The sequence below is a fragment of the Mauremys mutica genome, chromosome 2 (assembly GCF_020497125.1).
Source record: "Mauremys mutica isolate MM-2020 ecotype Southern chromosome 2, ASM2049712v1, whole genome shotgun sequence".
NCBI classification, from domain to species: Eukaryota; Metazoa; Chordata; order Testudines; family Geoemydidae; genus Mauremys; species Mauremys mutica.
Window position 1 is genome coordinate 151,948,127 of NC_059073.1, and position 17,807 is coordinate 151,965,933.

At 39.3% G+C, this 17,807-nt stretch overlaps 1 protein-coding gene across 3 annotated transcripts in view; it reads left to right on the forward strand.

Annotated features, from left to right (window-relative positions):
* Nucleotides 1–17,807, forward strand: part of CDH12 (cadherin 12) — a 914,698-nt gene that overhangs the window by 584,826 nt on the left and 312,065 nt on the right. Inside the window, exon 1 of one of the 3 annotated variants that reach the window (XM_045005601.1) lies at nt 8,632–8,727. The exons of the other annotated variants lie outside the window; for them this stretch is intronic. The gene's annotated coding sequence lies outside the window, so the exon portion shown is untranslated. Of the gene's footprint in view, nt 1–8,631; nt 8,728–17,807 lie in introns of those variants that run through there. 3 annotated transcript variants of the gene reach the window in all.

Genomic DNA, 17,807 nt, shown 5'->3' on the forward strand with positions numbered 1-17,807 from the left:
AATTACTCTTATGATCAGAACCAGACCCTCTGCCTTTAACTGGACATTCATCATTGTACTGACTAACGATATGCATGTCTCAAAAAGTTCAGCTTTGCTTCAGATTCCCACCCGGAAGTTGAATGCTTAGGCAAACCTCCTAGGCCTACGAAATTGGGCAGGACTTTACATGAGAACAGTTTTTCTTTCAGTATTTTGGCCTTTCTGCCTTTGGAACTGGGTGCTATCTTGAAGAGTAGCTATGTACAAAAAGTGCGGGAGTGGAGGAATTTGGGTAAGGGGAGGGAGATGTAGTTAACTAAACTTAATCAAAATATGATATGGTTAATGTCAAAAAAGATTTGCTTTTCTCTTATAGCAACTCATCTATGTCTGCAAATCAAAGGTTTGCTGAGGCTAGTATATAACTAACTTTATGTGCTTTTTCTGTGTTCAGTCCTTACCATTCATCCCAGGTAAACTTTTCCATCTTGGTATTTAGCACTCACTGCACATCTGTGCAGATTTGGCTTTAAGAATCTTGCACTTTATTTTGAGGGACAACCATTTTCTTATATAATATGACTTCTTTCTTTTAGAAAGTTGTGGTGCCCTTTATCTAGTTTACAGAATGGGTGAGCTTTCAAGACCATCACCAGTGCCACTTTGAATTAACCATCACACGCTGCACTGATGTAGCAATTACCTGTCACTCTCTCTAACCCTGAGAGCCCAAGTGTGTCAAGTCAATGACACATCTGAGCTGCACCAGCCCATAAAGTGAGGAACCTTAGGTTGGGTTCAAATGAGGTGTCCTGTGTGACAGAATAAAGCATAGCCATCAGGCCAGCCATCTGAATGTATTAATAGGTCAAGTTAAAAAAAGACTAAGAAAGTACTCCAAAGAAATATATTTTCCTGTTTAAAAACAAACAAACAAACACACAAAAACCATAGAATCCCACATTTTTTTCTAAGCTTGTTGTTTAAACTATTCAATTGAACCCAGTCTGGAATTCCCTCGGGCGCTATCTTCTAACAAACAGTAGACATTTTTTGCAAATGCTTTTTAAAGGTCACCTATTTTAATCAACTCACTTTTCTCTGTAATAACTGTGTGACATTTTTTTGCCCTATTTGTGATCAATGAGCATGCATATTTTAAATCAGAAATTCATGCACTTTAGTATCTTTCAGAAATTCTCTGTTGGACTAACAGAGGGCTTGATCCTCCAGGGGTGCTGAATGCCCAGAACAGCCATTGATTGTACAGGGCTTTGCAGGTGTTCAGATCTTTTCAGGATTATATTCCCATGTGTATTAGCTGGGATTACAGTTTACCAGATGCAACTAGATGATTAAATTCAGTGTGCTTGGATTTTTCTTGAATACAGAAACCGGTTGTGGCGGGGGGGGAGGCACGAATCAAAATTGGGTTCACCATGCCCAAATAGTTAGTAGTATACTATAATTTAAACTAAAATCCAAGATGTAACAAATTCATTTTAATGTAAGTCTTCCTCTGATAAGTAACAGACAGAACTGGTCCTCTGTAGCTTACTTCAGTTGCCAGTTTCATTGCAGAGTCACACATGGCATACAAGGCACAACACAAAGTTTGTCTATTCTATCTATCTAGGTCCTTATATTGTCCCCATCATCGCAGTAACTGAGTATCTCAGCATCTCCCCTCTTTACCAGGAACCTATTTTGAATCTTCGACATTTTATTGGGACAGATGCTGTATTAGAGAAAGGATAAATTAATTGCAAATCCAAAGAGTCTCTCCCCATGTTTATATAAATAATTGGTGCAATAACATAAAAACAATACATTTTGCATACTGCCTAAAAATACAAAATATTGTATACATGTAGGCTGCATCTGTATGTGGTATGGCCATTTGATCATTCTTCTTTTCCTAACATGCATTCTGAGAAATAATTATACCATTATCTCTGACATATCTATAATTAAGTTGTCCTTTTTATGACTTGTTCTAATACATTTTCTCGTATGGCATGTTTTAAAAATCAATAAAAAGTAAACAGTAACATTTTTTAAGTATTTCTATCACAGATATTTAACAATAATATTCCCAAATGGAAATTGCAATTGTTGGAGAAAAATAAACTTGGGTCAGATGGCTCTAGGTCTCTCTCTATATATTTTAAAAGATCAATTTGCAAGGCAAAAATGTGCTGCTTTAAATTGTTTTTCAGGAAAAAGAAGTGATTTTTAATGCAGATCCACCAAAGACAATGTATTTTAGTAGTTTCAGTACCCCTGAAGGCAAACATTTGAAAAAAGGGAGAGAGAACCATAACACTAAGATAAATGTTGTGACTAGGATCTAAGAAGAAACATAATACAAAGATAATAGAGAAATATCTCTTGTCAGAAGGGTGGTGGGGAGTAAGCATGTTTATTGTTCTAGGAGTCTATGTCCTTTCAGAAGTCTAATTAGACATCTTGCTTTTCCTTTATTATATTATTTCCTCTTCCTTTATATATATTACAAAACAAGTACAGAGCTATACAATTATTTTTATCTTGACAAGGACTAGGATTACAGATGCAAAGATAAGCAGTTGTAAGATATATTAATAAATAACTAGATATATGTTTTAGAAGATAAGAAATTATAATAACAAAAACCAAAGTGTACTAAAACATAAATGTACAGAAAAGGAAATGAATGCAAAACAACCATTTGATGCATCAGCATATTATGCTTTGAAGTTATATAGCTATAAACAAGTTGGGTTTTACTAGTTTACATTCTAAAACTTTCCAAAGTGTCCAAGGAGTAAAATGTTCTTTGATAATGAGTGTGAGATTTATTGATGCCTCTTTGTTACAATATATACTCTTCTGTGCAGGTATAAAGGGAACCATACTGCAGTAGGATTGTTGTCCAAAGCTCTCATCTAGGCAAAGAGGGATCTGTCCGTTTTATGAAAATAGATTTTGTGTCCACCAACAAAAAGTTGGAAAGAAAATACCAAATATTTTTAATTGTCCAATGCCATGTTCCTAAAGAGATCCTTAAGGCAGCAGATGAAACTCGGGGAAATCTTGGTCAGAAGATGGCAGTTAGAAGGCTAACGTTTGTACCATAGAGGCAAAAAAAAAATTATTTGGGAGCAATCAAACCTGAGTTAAGATGCAATGAAACCCCCACTAAAGTCAATAGAAAGAGTCCTGTTGTCTTCAGTAGTAGCTGTATCAGGCCCTTTATGCAAGGCATTATAAGAGGATGATGAATACACTATAAAAACCCAGCTCTATAGATAAATTTGATAGATATCCACAGAGACTCAGAGCTCCTGAGATTCACATATTTTTATCTAAACATATCCACAGAAACTGAGCTACTTTCTTATTAACCTTTAAAATGATATTTTATAACTGCAGCAGATAGCTTTTTTATTGCTAGCATATGCTTCTGCCTGGGGTGGGATGGTGGGTCACAGTCCAGGATGCTATGATATGGTCATGCTTCCTCCCTGGTGCGCACACCAGCTACCCTGCTTGTCCCCAACATTACTGTAGGCAGAAACCCACCTTCTATGCTGGGTGAATTGAACTGAGAGATGAGACTGCAGCATTCAGCTGAGTGACATTGCTGCTTACAGGGCAGTACTACTGTGACTCGTTTGAGCTATCCTCAATCTGGTCATTGTCCCAGGGTCAATGTTTATAAAAGTTTACTGGTGCTGAAATAATTTCAGTGATCTGTCCAAGTGTTCCTCTGCCTTGGGAAGTCAGTGTCTTAGGGTACGTTTATACTTACCGCGCGGGTCGACGCGGCGAGTTCGACTTCTCGGAGTTTGAACTATCGCGTCTGATCTAGACGCGATAGTTCGAACTCCGGAAGCGCCGTGGTCGACTCCGGTACTCCACCGTGGCAGGAGGAGTTGGCGGAGTCGACCTTGGAGCCACGGAGTTCGCTTCCGCGGCGTCTGGACGGGTAAGTCATTCGAACTAGGGTAGTTCGAATTCAGCTACGTTATTCACGTAGCTGAATTCGCGTACCCTAGTTCGACCCCGGGGCTGTGTGTAGACCAGGGCTCAGATCTTAAAGTGTATGTCCCCTCCTTGCTTATTGGGCTATTTTAGTCCAATAGGTTTATTGTCATTAAAGTTAATTATTCAGAACTTCAATTGTTTCATAAAACTGATTGAAAAGTGCATATGTATCCCTTGGGCTGTGACTGGTTCCTTCTCCTGGCAAAGTCTGAGTGGCTGTTTGACTCCCATGCTGCTTATATCATGACCTCACAAGCAGTTCCCGTTTTCCGCATCCAAGAAGTGCTGCAACAGCCCCACCTGGAGTTCACTGGATGTCATTATTTCCATCCCCATCCAATATTTTCTCTACTTTGTTGACCAGGTGTAGCACATTGGTACAACCATTGATGGAGAGAAGGAGAACTTGTTCCCTTCCCCAGCTTTTTACCATTCTATTTATATCCTTCTTAAGGTGACTATGCTGGAATGATGCATTCTCACTCCTGGGGACAGCCATCCCAACTTTTTTAATGCTGTTGTGTGAGGACCACTAACTTGTCCAACACCAGGTATTGAAGGTGGGGTGGCCATAACAAAAAGCATGAGCCTCTATAGCTTGAACTAAAGGACCAGGTCCTATAGCTATTTAAACAACCTCTTAGACTTTGCAGCAGAAGTGAATTGCAGTCTCTTGGAGCACAAATTAAACTATCCTTAATTTTGTTTGTGAAATTACTCAGGTTTTAAATAATTGATATTGAAAAATAATAAAAAACGTTAGGGCGAAATAATAGATGAACTCCCACTCATTATTTAAAATAGGATAATTCTAATTACTATGTTGCTTTCTCCTCACACTTCAATTCCAGCATTACTTTCACAGCCAATATTTTTACCAGCTCCTAGAGCTAGATATTAATGCTTTATGATACTTGAAAGCTATCCGAGAGTATTCAACATTAGTTCCAGCTCTAACAGCTTTCAAGGTACAGGGTGTTTAAAATCAAGTTGGAAATTAAGTGGGAGAAAAAGGTCCAGAAGGTAATAACAATGTGATTTTGAAATCTGATATGTTACAAACTACCAAGACTAGGAACAATTATCATTAATTGAGTGAGATTCCCGGTTGTCCAATGGCATATAGCTTACTAACCCTTTTGGTTGGGTCAACACCTGGGACTGAAGCTGGATGATTTTTTTTTCAGACAACTCCGTTAATTATACACCTCTGCCTGGGACTTGTAGTTCCAAAGAATAGATCCCTAACCACACAAGCTAAAGGAACTTTAACCGGGGAGCAGTAACAGTCACCGGTGGATCAACTGTGTAACAGTAGCATCAGTGATTCATGAGATACCATGCCTTGAAGTATCACTTATTTAATAGACCAGGCAAAAAAAATCACAAGTCATTTCCCACATATACCATGATGTTTTAAGCATCCTGAGCCAGTCCAGGCCTGACACTGGTAAGGTTTTCTTTAGCCAAAGAAGCATTTTTTCCCCTCTTAAAATTGTTGTTCCATTTATGTAGGAAAAAGTTGTCAATATTTCCCTATTTATGTGACATCATTTTTGGAGTTCTTGGAATCTCTACAATGATATTATTAGAGATAACTTCAAGTTGCAAAAATATGTCTGTATTTCCATAAAGTTTAAGTCTGTTGAGATCTGGGATTTTATCTTGGGTCTATCTCTATATATCAAATACTATATACTTAGGCATGGCAGAATGTAATTTATATTTTTTTTAAATAATTTTGACAGGTAATGTCAATATTTATTTTTAAGCATTCTATATTTTTACTGATTTTAAATGTTCACAGTTGCAGGAAATTATGGGTATGGGCAAACACTAAGAGGATGAGACAATATTTATTTAACAACAGTAGATGTTGAGATTCAAAAAGGTATAGCTTTGTAATTGTTAAAATACAAATTGCCAACATCACATGTCAAAATACACAAAATAAATATGATTAAATCAAATGCTAATATGTTCTCAAGTAGCATTTTTCTGACTTTGCCTATCTCTAAATGTGTTATTATCGATGGAAGTATTTGTGTGTTTGTGTATGATAAAATCTATGTTGATCAACATCAAATCCTTCCAAGTCTTAGTATACTCCATTAGTGGGAGAGATGAAAGGGGAAGATGCATAAACAGAAGAGAAAAAGTAAAGGTTTGGATGGTTTTAATGGGAAATATATAAAATTATGAATAGTTTCTGTTTCTTAGGAATTCCTGCATTTCCTTTTAACCTGGCTTTGGCAATTTTTATTGCCCTGCAGTCTCTGACAAAATATTCTATATTATTCTATGTTAATAGTTTATGTATCTAAGCAGATAACATATGTTTGGACTACTGGAATGGCCTAGCTTACATCCATCATTATTAAAAGGGGCTCTTTACCTTGATAGGGAGGGATAGTTCAGTGGTTTGAGCATTGACCTGCTAAATTTAGGGTTGTGAGTTCAATCCTTGAGAGGGCAATCTGGGGCAAAATCAGTACTTGGTCCTGCTAGTGAAGGCAGGGGACTGGACTCAATGACCTTCAAGGTCCCTTCCAGTTCTATGAGATAAGTATATCTCCATATGTTAATTTTCAGGAGGTGGGAGAGAAGGGGGAACTTGAAGACATTCTCAACTGCAGATGATATATTTTAATTTTCCAACTTAAGTTAAAGTTGAGGTTAAACCATAAGAAATAAACAGTTCTGGCCATCATACAACACATCTATAAATATTTATGATACATGTCCAGGTGTTTTAAAGGAGTTTAATAAAATATATTGTGCTACGATAATAGAAGTTGTAAAAAAAGGGTGACTCTAACAGTACCAGATTTTCACCCAAGGTTTCTTTAGGTCTATATTGCTGAAGGGATCGTCACATGTGGTCCAGTCTGGTAGGTTTCTTAATACTTCTTGAGTGATGCTGAATGCCAAGATCTGAATTAGTTCCAGGAAAAAATCAAGTAACCCTGTTAGGGCCTGATACTGATTCCTTATTCAAACAAAACTTCTATTAAATTCAATTTGATTTTCAATCCAATACTATGGATGAAGTGTCTGCCCTTGTCCACACTTTAAGAGGTACTTAAATAACAAAGACCAGACTTCCTATATGTTGACATGCAACCAAAGATCTGGAGTCCTAAAATCAGCCATCAGAAAGAGCACATATCACACCACCTTATTCTGATGCCCTGTGCTTTATAAAACCAGTGTGTAGATTGTGTGAAGTGTGTATCTCTTATATAAATGTACCATATTTTTTATTTATCGAGAAGAAAGTTTTAAAGTAAAATGCTACACTTGCCAGAAACATACATTAGCAACCCTGCCAGAAACATGCATTAGAAACCACAAACATACATTAGCAATCAGAAACTATCTGCTGTAGTTATAAAGCATCATGATAAACAGTAAAAGGTTAAAATAGCTCAACTGCTGTGGATTTAACATTTTCAGATGGAGATATCTGAGTTCAGGAGCTGATCTGGGCTCTGAGGACGTGTTTAGAAGCATATCTCAGACAGATCTGGGACACGTGTGTGCGCACGTGCACACACACACACGATGTATATGAGTGACTGATGAACCTTAAAGAGTTCATTCATGTAAATTTATCATCCAAAGTATACAAGGTTTGGAATGGCATCTACACCTATGTATTGGATGGACATTTTCCTGACTTCATTCAGTTCTCTAAAGGTTTCCCTTACGTCACCTACTCCCGTCACCAATCTGTCCTCCAAATAAGACTCCCTGCTATTGTCTGCTAATACTGAAATCATCATTTTATGAGGACAGACTTCCCAAGTAGCTCACTGTTTCTTCTCCCCTCACCTGTTTTCCCTTGCTGGAAAGTAACTCCCCACTGTCCACCAACTTAGAACAGACATCAAGTCAGATGGATATTAGTCCATGTTAACCAGCTTCCTCTGTATCATGCACCCATGTGCATTGAAATGCTCTATATTAGAAAAATCACAGCGTGAAAAGTCTTTCTATGAAATTGTTCAGGGACAACCCATACAAAAGGCAAATTGATCGGAAGACAAACTCAATCAAAAGTGCTTATTGTACCACTGTAAGATTGCTGTCCACCAATCCTCTTTAAAGCCATTTTATTATAATTAACATCCTCAAAATAATTTACTACTCCACTGATTAGAAGGCTGATGAGGGTACAGGTCACAAAGAAATAAGAAGGGATCAACAACCATAATTCCAGAAAAAAAATATAATGATACAATCTGAAGATTAAGTGTGTAAGTAATCATGTTAGTTTTCTAATTATTCAAATCTTAATTACAACTGTGTTGGCCCAATTAGTTCAGAACACAAGGCTAATGTTAGGGTTGGGTGGATACTCAGCATCTGTGCATAAGTGAGAGGCATCTGTTGCCAAGTGGTGGAGTGATGGAAAGTGTCAACTTACCAGCTGTGAAGTCAGCAAAGCTCTTAAAAAACAAATTTGAGCCAACACAATGATTTAGCACACTTAGGGGGTTGTAAAGCTTACTGCACATGTATACTTTAACTAGCAGTTGTCACCTAGTGGGGTTGAAAATCTAGAGCAGCAATGCATATTTAAGTCTTTGCCTGCTTCTCTAACAATGCCCTGCCTGACAAGGATCTGTGGTGAGGAAGCTGAAAGTAACATCTATGCTTCAGAAGGTTGATTTTGCTTTTTGTTGAACAAACTGCAGAGCAGAATATGCCAAGGTACTAAGGTGGTGACAGATACCTTAGAAATGCCATATATAGACAGACAAAAGGGGATATGTTATAAAAACAAAACAAAGAATTTTAAGTGGAATTATTTATGATTTTCTAACACTGCTTTCTTCCTTCTATGCAGTTCCACAGAGAAAGGGATGAATGTATTAATTATGAATTGCACCATAACTATTGTTTATAGCTATCAATTTCAGAGTAACAGGGTTTTTATGATTCTGACAATTGACACTGATCTTGGTAACTTCTAATATTACCTACCAAGATTGAGGGTATTAATAGTGTTGCTAAGTTTACAATGATGTGCTTAATATTTATGCATTATTAACATTTAATGATAACATGTAAACTTTACTGAAAGGTAATCAATTGGCAGCAAGAACAAAAGGAGAAAGAGAACATTAAAATCTCAGATGGAATTATATCGAGCACTAATGCATTCACTTTTGACCTAGTTCTGAATTTGTACAGCTCTTTTGTCAGCACCTTCATCTGCATTACTTTCAAGTTTTTATTTATTCACGTTTCAGAACTTACAGATGGAGGAGTGTTTATATTCATTGTAGTCTGATCATGTTAATTTACATGAAATGCATAGACTGTTTGGTGTTGTACTATAATGTAATGGAAAATGAGCACGACTTTCAACACTGGCTCCACAGATTTTTCAATTACATTAAAACAAAATTAAAACAGAGTTAGGGGAGCTCTTCTAGCATTCCAGATCTGGGCTTACTTATTTGCAAATCACAATAAGAAGGCTTTTGATTTCTCTGCTGTTTGGGCAAATCACCCTCCGCAGTTGGACTTTAATAGGGATATTTCTACTTCAGGAGAATTACTCTGCACTATTACTGCCACTGATACTTCATATTAAAGCAGCACCCTGCCTGTGTTGCCGAACTTAAGCATCCCAGACCACCTCTATAAAATATATATTAAATAAATTCAACTGCTTCTGAGCAAAGTGTAATGAAGTATTAACTTTCATGGCTGAAAACTAAAGATTTCAGTGACTTGGTTTTTGTTTTGTTTTGAAGTGTCCAGCAACTACAGTTTATACTCAGAAAGCAACTTCAGCACTGCTGCAAGTTATGCCATAGTGTATGTGTATGTACTTGTGTGGTGATTTAATGATGCAGGGGACAGTTCATCAGACTTTACCTAAGATTACCAGACCCATTTTACTTATGTCTCTGTGAAAGACTTTTTAGCAAAAGCTCCCAAATGATCTGAAGCTGGTATCATCACCACTCACCAGCATCTCAAACCACAAGTCTAACTGTAAACTGCCCATAAATGCAGAGAAAAGTTTAGTGAGACACATAGCAATTAATTATAGATGGTTTAATGTTTTGGGTTCCATTTTCCTATGACTGTTGCAGCTGTATTTCACCTGCAAAACGCCTCTTTCCCTTTAAATCATATTGACAATGTGAATAGCACATGTATACTTTAACTAAACAACTTACCAATTCAAGTGGGCTGCCTCAGCTGTAAGACATGAACTCAGAAGTGATAAAGCATGGCACTGCTTCAGTAAAATGGAATAAGAAATCATTTTGACAGAGCCTAGATCTCGGTCTGGGCTGCTGAATGTTTTTTATTTATTTTTTTTCCCTTCCCTTTCCTTTCAAGGTCGATGTTCCTTATTTCATGTGGAGTACATCTTATATGACAACACAGGAAGAAATGTGGGCAGGCTGGGTTAATGTATTTGGGGTCAAAATGGACTCTCAAATGGGGAAGTCTGTCTCCCTGAGAGATGGTACTGACACCACACATTAAAGAGGAATGGTGGTCAAATTTCAGTTGTTTAGAGTGCAAGCTGGCGTCCTGAGATAGTACTGATTATGCATGATCTTGAAAGTAAAGATTCCAATTGTTTTAATAAATGAAATAAATCTCTTTTTATTTCCTTGACCACATGGAATTAGTTGAACACAGATAGGAGCTGTTACTCTACAGCCAATACTAGTATTTCTCATTTATTGGGTTACACAGTGACTATAAAGTGGCAGATACGTTGAGGCATATGCAATTTGAAATACATTTCTTTTCTGCAGTCCCACCCCCTTGCCAAAAGTGCTATCACAAATATGCCAAGTAGATTTACCTTTCCTAAAATAATTCTATGTATGTGGTCAGGAAAGCAAGTTATAGAACTGCCTAAAAATACTTGATAGTTATGGAAATTATTGTTTGGGAATGATTGCTGGACTATTGCTAGTGGGCCTGGCATAGGTGCTGGAACTAGGGGTGTGGTCCACCATTTACAAATTTATAGTTTGGTTCTGTAGCTGAGATGAGTTCCCTGGGGTGCAACCTGGGACTGTGGGACTGTTGTGCCCCTCTTAACTCTCTCCAGCCTGGGCTGTCTCTCACATTGCCTTGCTAGTGACAAGCAGCAAACCCCTCCAGGTGCTGTTATCACTCAGCACAATCCCATGTAGAGACCCACACCCATTTAGATTGCATGAATGCTCCCAGAGCCAGTCATGAATCGCCCAGGGAAAGGCACCAGCCAGCTTCTAGCACAGTACCTTAGGAATATGCCATCTTACACTGCTCAAGATAAGCAGTACAAATTTATTAATTGGTTCACCACTTCATCAATGGAAAGTGGACATACACTAGCTTTTGCAAACCTGATCAGTTTTGCCACACACTTAATACAAACACATTGGTAAAGATAAACAGTTAAACAAATTTGACTTCAAAAGATAGGCAAAAAGTCAGACTTAGTTACTAAAATAAAATATAAGCATGCAGTCTAACCTCTCACCTCTATTAAACTAGGCAATATCTAGATTAAGCAGTTTTTTTCACCCCACTGGATATTGCAGTTCATAGTACACCGATTTCACCCTTGAAATCCGGGCCAGTCCCCTCAGTTGGAGTCTTCAGAGTGTCTTTGTTGCTTGCAGTGTACGTGGGTGAAGGAGAAAGGCCCAGCATGGGGCGCCTGTGATCTGTTTTATACCCTCAGTTCCATGTGCTTGGGGAACACACAAGTCAAGGCATGTCTGGGGGGCATTGCTGAGTCTCCAGGCAAGGTTGAGCAATTCCGCTGGTGTGACCTCATGCAGGTGAGTCATTGAATTGTAACTCCCATGCTGGACAATGGCTGCTGATGGGTTGTTTGACACCCCACCTGGGCATTGGTTACTTTCCTTGCTGCCTTCTCTGGGGAGCTAATATCTGGCTGATTCCCCAACTTACAGCATGTTTTAATGACAACCATACAATACGGTTCTCATAACTTCAAATGCATCAATGATATACATATATGGAAGGAAAATGACTTTCAGCAGATCATAACCTTTCCCCTGATACCTCACATGCAAGATCACAATTTTATTTATATATACACACACAGATGAGGAATATGGTGGTTACAAGATGCTCCCCCAAGGTATAGAATGTCACACCCTTACTATAGAAATTGTTCTAGCACCCCTGGGACTCTGCCCCTTTAATGGTAGTGAGGTCCAGCCCATCTGTGACTAATTAGCACCCCCTGTCCAACCTCATGTAAGATAGCTAGCCTCTCTAAAGGACAGGGGGAAGCCCAGTGGAGAAGACGTGAGGGAAAGCTGCTAGAGGCTGGAAAGGGTCTGGTAGGAGTTCAGGATGGGCAAGAAAGAAAGAAAGAAAGAAAAGCTAGCTAGCTAACTAACTGTGGGCTTTCTGAGAAGAGGGCTTGCTGAGAGTCCTGGATAATGCCCTAGAAAATCCAGGTAGGGCAAATGATTTTCTGTTTACTGTGAGGACCTGATGTAAAGCTGTATGAAGTTCTGGTGGGATGAAGGACTTTTCTATTTGCTTTAAAAACATAGTATAAAGCTATATGAAACCCAGATGAGGTAGAAAATGTTTTGCATCTAATAATTCTGATGGAGAAAATAAAAAGACAAAATTTGGAAGGGGAAGGGGCCTGATTTGTATCTTGAATCACAGAATACCAGGGTTGGAAGGGACCTCAGAAGGTCATCTAGTCCAACCCCCTGTTCAAACAGGACCAATCCGCAGCTAAATCATTCCAGACAGAGCTTTGTCAAGCCTGACCTTAAAAACCTCTAAGGAAGGAGATTCCACCATCTCCTTAGGTAACCCATTCCAGTGCTTCACCACCCTCTTAGTGAAAAAGATTTTCCTAATATCCAACCTAAATCGCCCCCACTGCTACTTGAGACCATTACTCCTTGTTCTGGTTGGAAAGGAGTGGGTTGGCAGCCAGGCAGGAGTGTTTGGGAGGCAGTGACTCTGTGACAAGAACATATATATATATAAAACTTAAAATATACAAAATAATGGGTGGTTGTGGTGGAAAGGGGAAAATCCATTCTTTTTTGTTCCCATTTCACAAAGGATAAAACTGTGTGGTTTGAGGAGGAAGGAATTCACCACTCAAACCATGGGGCAGTATAACCCCTCTGTGGCTGCTGTTCCATCTTACTGTCTGAAATAGTGATCACTGTCCTTCTGCACCTTATATTTAAGGAGGCTACCGTATGTGTGTAAGTAGGACTCCGGTGCTTCCTCCTTTATCTCCCCTTCTTAGAACCAACTGGAGTGGGTTGGAATTTTGTGGAGTTAAAAGATTTTTCATTGAAAAATGGCCTTTTGCCCCCAAACTGAAATATTTGGAGGAAACTCAGGGATTTGTTTACTTTTCTTTCTTCATATTTTTTGGCAAGATTTCTTTCCTTTCAAAAATATTATTTGTGAAAATTTTTCAGGAAATGAAAAATGTTGATCCCTTCAAAAATGTTTTCAATATAAATGTAAAACAAAGAAAATATTAAAAACTCCTGCAGAAAATTGAGTCAATTAAAAAAAAACACTTAAAAGCTTAATCCCCCCCACCTCAAAAATAGCTATTTGTCCTTTGAGCAGCTCCAATACCAACCAACGTGATTGGCACAGTGCACATGGGTGCACAGAGCTTGGCATTATTCCCTCATTGTGCACCAAAAACTCATTTTGAAGACGTTCAGAGTTTTGGTTGCATGAGGACTGCAAAATCTAGTTGTTTGGCAGCTGAACCCAGATCTCCTGTACTGCAGAACTGATAGATTATTTATGCTCTTACATGTCAGATAGGTCTGATTTTTAAAATGCCTAAACCTGACCTTAAATTTTGCAGGTTCAGTTTTGCTGCTGAAAACAACTTAATTTACATATATGACCACCTGATCTGTGAGCACAAAACTGTGCAGGCAAAATTGGAGTTTGCATTTCCAAATCAGACCCCTTACATTTCCATTTTAAATTTCCTTTTACTTAAACTTTTGCAAATCTTTTAAAATCCATGTTTCAGCTTCAACTGATAAGGGAAAGTGGAGTAGACAGCACATTTAAGTTAACCATTTCAGGTAATTATGCTGCTGCTCCTTTAATTCCTTTGTTCCAAAAGATGCTGGCTCACCTCTTTACGCCACATGTTCAAGGTATCAGTCCTTCCAAGGGCTTCTCCTTGAGGAGGACCAAGGTCACAATTAGCATTTGCAGTTTGAAAACACACTAAAACTTTATGCAGCTTGTAGACGGCTCTCTGCAGTTGACACAATGGGACAGATTCTGATCTCTGTTTTATTGGCTTAACCCCAATGACTTCAGCAATGTTATTTCAGATTGACGTTGGTGTAACTGAGATTAGAATCTAGCCCATCTGTGCCTGTTCAGCCCAGTTATGACACAACAGATTCAGGCTTGTTTTTTGTGCTTTGGTATTTGAGGTGAAATCGCTAGTGGTAGTGCACATAAAAAAATGCAATATGTATTTGAAATCAAATCAAAATCTTTGTCATTATTTATATCTCACCACTAAAAGCCTGGTCCAGTTCTCATTGAGGTCAATGGCAAAACAGTTCCTGGGCCAGACCCACAGCTGGTGTAAATGGATTTAGCTCCATTGACTTCACTACAGCTATGCCAATTTTTCATCAGCTGCAGATCTATCCCTCTGACTTCACTGGAGTTTTTCAAGGAAGAAAGGAGACAGAGCTAAGTCTTTAAAACTTGAGAAGAGCTGGCCTTGAAATGCGTCTTGTCTCCTCCTCACACAAATTAATCAGTGTTATTGCTGCTTTCAACAACAAGCAACCCTAAAAATTAAAAAAAAAATCAAAAAAGAAAGTATAGCTATGGATTATTGAAACTCTGATGTGACTCATTTAGTCAATATCGGGAGGCTGCATCTGCTCCCAATTTCATGACAATTATTTGACTTTGTTGCTGTGAGTTTGAATTTCCCAGCAAAGACCTTGAGTTACTGGCACACTGAAGCAGAGAGCAGAGTGTTAAGACAGCGTGCAGCTCTTAACATGAAATATCAATTTCAAGGGAGAAAACAAAGTGAGGCTGACCATGACAGAGCAATATGCTCCTGAGTTAATCACTGTAAACTCTTTTAAAGTCAATTAATTTGAACCTTTGCAATGTGTAATCACTAAGAAGAAACCAATTTGTTTCACAATTTTGTTTTGAAGTTCAGCAGGAACGTAATTCATAAAAGAAAATAAACCATGCATTAAAATTTGGGGGTGGATATAACACAGTATGAATCAGGTCATGGCATTTCACTGGCCTACATTGGAAGCCACGCAGAGCCATCCCACCCCACTGGTAATTCAGTGAGGGATTATGCCTCAAGGAGTCACACTCTCAATCTTTTCCCTAGCTCTCTGATGCACAGTGGAATATGCACCCTTGGGATGTCACAGTCTGCTCCCCTTTCTGCCCCAACCCAGTTTCACAGGGTGATGAAGTAAAGTGTCTCCCTCTGAGGCGGATTGTGGTGCCAGGGCACAGTGAAGGGAGCAGACACTATGCTCCTCTTAATAAAGAGACCACAATTGTTCCAAGAAGGGAGAGTAGGGGGAGGATTTAATGTCCCTTGTATGCTCCCATAACCCCACATAAATGACATTGAGATGAGACATCCTTCTGTCTACAGTACTGCTATAACATTCATGTATAATTGAACTAGTTTGTTTTAGCTATGTAGAGTTGTTGTATGAAAATTGTGAAATCTTCTCTTTTACTTTTTTTTTTCTCTCAGATAATCCTTTCCCTAAAATTAACACATCACTGGGCATTAATCTTTTTATCTCAGGCTTTTATAAAGCTGGCCTGCAGTTAATTCCAGTATTGACAGATATCATTGGTACTGCAAATGAAAGGCTCCATATCATGCTTCCTTTAGAATTTTTCTCTTGTCTTCTCCATGTTGGTCTTAGCACAAATTGCTAACTACTTTTAGCTGCTCTCCCTATTTCCCTTTCTATTAGGTGGAGTGGCCTTGATTGTAAAAAATGCTGAAAAGAGGCTACTTAGCTGCAAATGATACTGGTTCTAATTATTCCACACTGATTGAGCTTCTGTTCATGTCATAAACTGAACAGGCAGGGAAATTAAAGTAGCAGCTGGATTTTTCTGGTGTGAATTTAGTGTGTAATTCAACACCCATAGAATTGGGGTCTTTCTATTGACTTCAATGAAAGTTGTATTGAACCTTTAGGCCGTCCTTTTCTCCCAAGTTCTCTACTGTTGTAAGCATTAAGAACAAAACCTCAGTTCAATTTTTAGCCACTTATCAGAAGTAGGGAGTGAAATCACAGGTATGTCATTAAAGAGGAATACAAGGTATCACTCCGTGAATACCAAATGTACTTTATCTGAGTAAACTAGTAATACAGAAGTGCATATAAAATTAGTGCCAAAATAATACTTTACACAAATTTTAATCAGCTATCAGGGTATATATCAAAGTAAGTAATCAAGGTACAGATCAGTGCTCTTAATACTCAGCTTTAAATCTCTTTCTAGGAGCCTCATGCTGGATAAACAGCTGTTGACCTACACAAAGTTCTCTGGTTTTGTTACAATAGAAACTCACTGTCACCCTCATAATCCCTTTTGACGGTGAAGCTGTCTCTCTGCTTCATTAGACTCGGAGACAAAAAAAGAGGGGAATACAGTTTCTAAGTGAAATATTCAGATGTCCCCTCTCTGCCTCCTCCTGTCCCCCAATACCTACAGCAGGGTGAGAGCTACTGAGAATATCATTGCCATTGAAACAAGATAGTTGAAGTGAGTTGAGAAGTCTGTCAGGAGCACACAGGCCAAGGTAATAGGGGAAAGGGGCTAAATGGGAGACTAGGTTAGTTTTGGCAGCATCAGGCCTACTGCACTGGCATAGGAGTTCTATGCTCGCACCGGTGAGAACTGCTAGCATGCAGTTAACTATGATGATATTTGCCTTGAAAACAGAGTAGCACAAACAAGGAACAGTACCCAGAACCATCTAATCTTTAGAGAATTCAGTTTGAGGGAAAGTTCACTGGTTTTCTCTCTCAAACAATAGCAATCAGAAACAGAGCCTTAAGGTTTAAGGTAAACCTTCGATAAAGCTCTTTAGACCAGTATTTTTCAAAGTTTGGGTTGTGACTCAGTACTGGGTTGCAGCATGTAAGGCACTTGGTCACTCTGGTCAGCACATTAAAAGTCGGGTCGGTGGTGCTGCCCAGCTAAGGCAGGCTAGTGCCTACCTGTTCCGACACCGCGCTGTGCCCTGGAAGTGGCCAGCAGTGGGTCTGACTTGTAGGCAGGGGAGTGATGAGGGTCCATGCTCTGCCCCCAACCCAAGCATCAGCTCCGCACTCCCATTGGCTGGTTCCCGGCCAATGGGAGCTGGACGGGATGGTGCCTGCGGGTGAGAGCTGCATGGAGCCACTTGCACGCCTCTGCCTAGGAGACAGACCTGCTGCTGGTCACTTCAGGTGCAGCAGAATCCAGAGTGCCGGGACAGATGGGAAGCCTGACTCTGCACCCTGGCTATGCTGCTGACTGGGAGCCACCAGCGGTAAGTCCGTGTGCCAACCCTTCGTCCCTGGCCCCATCCCAGAGCCTGCACCCCCAGCCCAGAGACCTGACCCCCTCCTGCACCCCAAAACCTGCCCCAGCCCAGAGCCTCCTCCCATACCCTGAACCCCTCATTCCCAGCCCCACCCTGCAATCCTCACCCGTACACCCCAACTCTCTGCTCCAGCCCTGAGCCTCTC